This window comes from Silene latifolia, chromosome 9 (assembly GCF_048544455.1).
Source record: "Silene latifolia isolate original U9 population chromosome 9, ASM4854445v1, whole genome shotgun sequence".
Lineage (NCBI taxonomy): Eukaryota > Viridiplantae > Streptophyta > Magnoliopsida > Caryophyllales > Caryophyllaceae > Silene > Silene latifolia.
The window spans coordinates 225939135-225943480 of record NC_133534.1 but is presented as its reverse complement, the minus strand read 5'-3'; positions in this window follow the sequence as shown (position 1 = coordinate 225943480).

The following is a 4346-nucleotide window of genomic DNA, read 5'->3' as shown; positions in this document are numbered from 1 at the left end:
TTGTTGTTTGTGGAATCTGCTGTGATCCATTCGGGGATGGTGAGCAGGCTTGACAGGTATTGCTTTTGGTGAGCTTGGGCGGTCATGGGGTAGTCGTCTTCGCCAGTTATAGCATCGCAGTCTTGAGTCTTAGATATGACTTTGTAGTTTGTCAGTTGTTGGATTTATTTCGTTGGTTTTGGATTCGGATTTTGTTGATGTAAACATTTACACTTTTCAGTATTTCTAATAAATGTGTTAGGACAGACGCTTTTGATATGTACTAACCTCGGGCAACCGAGATGGTAATACTCTTTCATGGCGGGGTGGTCCTGGTAAGGCACCTTGGTATGAGGGGGTTCTACAAAGTGGTATCAGAGCCGAAGATTCCGGCACCTAAACAAAAGAACCAAATGAACTTAGGGAGTCTAAATAAAATGAACCCAGGGAGAGTTGTTTGGAGCTACCGCAAAGACTTGGGAGACGTCCCGGAGTCGCAATTTGGCACTTACTTACTCAAGCCGGTCACATGGGGAAATGTGTTGAGAGTTGTGTCATATATGTGCATGTATGTGAAGGTCAATGGTTGGAACACGTGATGGTTAGAAATGTGTATGTGGAATTCGTAAAAGTATATTGAGAATGGAAACGTAATGGAAGGAATGAATATGTGAAATTTGGTGAAACGGTTTTAGCATGTGCATGATTGGCATGACTATATGTTTATTATGTGGCATTTGAATTCCTGTCGTTATATATTTGTTTGTTGGGATAGAAAGCATGATAGGAGACACTTCTACTTTTGTAACCCGTCTTTGGCATGACTCGGCCGAGCAGGGCTGGTACTCGACCGAGTAGGGGGTACTCGGCCGAGTAACCAAGCACTCGACCGAGTGTTAATTGTTGGCAAGTGGCAATCGCCACTGGAGTGACTACTCGACCGAGTGCAATTAGGCGTACTCGACCGAGTAGTGTCTACTCGGCCGAGTGTTGTTTATACTCGACCGAGTATGTGTTTTATGAATTTGAGGTCGGCAACTGGAGTCGACTAGTCGACCGAGTATCAGTGATACTCGACTGAGTAGTCCTTACTCGACCGAGTATTGTCTGGTACTCGGTCGAGTGCTTCTTTGGCGGAAGATCGTCACATTTTGAGCCGTAGGCTTTTGTGCTTACGTTTCCGTGTTTCTTATCAGCTCAAAATGCCGCCCAAAAGAACTGCCGCACAAATTCAAGCTTCTGATATGACCCTTGACGAAGTTGCTCGTATGTGTGGACGTGGGCCATGGGGGGCGCTTGGGAACAAGCGTTTACATTTTTGGAGTCGCCACCAATTTATTGTGGAAAATTGGAAACCGTTCGAATACCTCGAGCCATGTCAAGACACAAAGTAGTGACATGAACACCAAGAACTCGTTACCCTTAGCATTCTATGTCTAGAATGACTCTCGTGGATGCCAATGAACACGGATGTTCACAGAGATCTGGAGTAAGGGGTGAGGGTACGTATTAGGAAGTTCTTTTGATCGAACACCTAATCCCGCCCGCCTCGATAGCGGCCTATACTAATGATTAGGGAAATTATCTATACTCGATATATTGTCGATTTATATGCATGTAATGCAACATCCAACGTTTTAATCCTAGCATGTGAGAATTAGACTAAGTCGGTGAAACATGTAGTTTAACATACAATTAAGTCGAATTGGGAATTAATGTTCAATTACATGTGAAGGCATGCAAACAATAAAAGAAATACAATAATGAAAATTACAATAATTAGGTCGGATTTATTGATTTATGTCGAAAATACTTTTAAAACGGATAATTTGGGAAATAAAGAATAAATAAATAAATTAACGAACAAGAATTAAGGTGATAATATGAGTAATAGTTAGTTAATATGTAAACTAATGAACTAGGTCAAGGCAAAACGGGAGTTCAGAGACAGAAATCAACCAGGAACAGGCGCAGCTGAGCTGCGCCCTCTGGAAGAGGCGCAGCAGTTGCTGCGTCTGTTACTTGGCTCAGTTCTGGCTGTGAAGGCGGATTTTTGAATTGTTAATGTTAATTGGGTGATTTAGCGATTGATTATGAACAATTGACTCGGATGGAAGTGATTAGCAAGTTATTTACATATGATTGAGGTCATAAAAGCAATAAAGATGGATGAAACTAATTAATACAAGTTAATTACATGATTAAAAAGGTTGATTAATGAATTGAATGAACTAATTAGGTTAAATTAAACGAATTAATGATGAACATGATAAATAAACTGGTGGAAATATATTAAAGATCGAATTCCAGAGATCCAATATGAATGAATCGAATCTCTAAAAACCCGGATTGACTTTAATGACGAAAACCCGCAAATATGAATTATAAGGGATTTAAGTCGGGATTTAACAGTGAATTAAATACTAATGATGATGAATAATATGTTAAATTACTATGTGTAAATTATTATGCGAAAGAATCAAAGAACGAATGAAAACAAACGAAGAACAAACAAATTAACGAAAGACGAAAGAAGAAGAAAGGAAGCAGGAACTACGGCAGCCTAACGAAGAGGCGCAGCAGGAGCTGCGTCTCTTCGAAGAGGCGCAGCAGTTGCTGCGTCCTTTCTCGACGGTTGTCTTCTGATAATTCGTAAAAAGGGGTTTTAAACAAGGTTTTAGAAATCGGTTTTAATAATATTTTCGACATAAATCTTACAAGATGATTACAAAAATAATCAACAATAAATAAAAGAGAGATTTACACCCTCAGACTTACATGTTTGACGAAACGAGATGAACTAAGTTTACGATTAGTGATGCTCGACTCGAATGTACGATGAAAGTGCCCTCTAAGAGGAAAACGAAACAAAGTTGATTAAAGTTGATTAATTGTGGAGTTGGTCAAATTGGTCGGTCATGCAAAACGAGGCTGGTACTCAGAAAGATCCAAGCTTACGTGGTCGAAAGTTCAAGCACGTAGACGCTAAAAAGTATGAACGTGGTCTAGAATGCAAAGGGAGAAGAGAAGGGCGGACACTCGCGTGAGAAATATGAGGAGCGAAGGCTCCTATTTATACTAATCACGCGGAGGAAATAGGTTTTCGGAGAAACTTTGGAAGTGAATCTCGAAAAGATATGAAAAGATACGAAAAAATACGCAGAAAAGGACTTGGGAAGAGGCGCAGCAGGCACTGCGTCTCTTGGAAGAGGCGCAGCACCTGCTGCGTCCTTTCCCAAGTGGTTTCCTCCTGCGGAAGAAAGATTTCCGTGTTTAATTTATGGAATAACGGATTAATCTTATTTTCCTTAATTATTTGTATGAATATTACGGGAAATTCTTTACCAAAGATTAATAGATTGTAAAATATGGAATAGAAATATCCGGAACATTCCAGAACATTCTGACTCGGGATTTTAGCGGTTATTAGAAAATGAAGACGGTTTTAGGCCAGGACTCCAAATGTACTCTAATTACTGCCAAAACGACCGTATCGGCGCGTAGATGACATTTAAGAGGTAGACACAAGTGTTTGAGCTATCACTTGACGATAAACTTACGAACTGTCACAAATCGTTCCGCGTACCAAACATGCTGCCCAATCATCACCGGGTGGTTGGCGGGAGGTGCAGAAATGAGGTATCTACAGAGCTTCCACTTTGACTGGGGCTTGGACAAGGCGAAAGTCAAAGTATAGCCATCAGGTCAATCGAAGATTACAACCTGACGACTATGGCGACGCGAGGCGGTTCAAAGGGTCTGAACCAAGGACTTATCGTCGGGAACATTTTAGAGTCTGTCGACTATCGGGGAGGGTCGTTTAAAGTCCATTAGACTACGTAAGGAGGCTCCCCAGCCATAAGAAGAGACCATACCTGAAATTCTTCAAAACTCCAGGGGAAACAAAAATACGATGTTGGGAGAAAACAGCAGGACATAGTCAGGAACTGCTGGGAGAAATCTGCTTGGTTCGGCTTTAAACAAACTTCAGAAGAGCTTTTGGGTCGATGTTGATCTCCATGTCTCGAGAGGGACGATTGTATGTCGGTAAACTCTCGTTAGGGGAACATAATCGGGAACTGATCTCCATGTCTCGAGAGGGATTGTCTATCCGCTTACTCTCGCTGGGGGGGAACATAATGAAGGCGTGTCGAAACACCTGTTGGAGAATACTCGCTCGTTGTGACAAGCAAGGTCTTGAGAGAAATAAATAAATAATATATGGCAGCAGTTTGCTATCGCAGCTGGCTTAGAAATGCGGGTCCGAGCGAAGAATAAATGTCAAACGGACCAAAATAGATAAAATGGCATCAAGGAAGAGGCGCACCAAAGATGGGCCCACAAATAACGAACTCATAACGAATTTT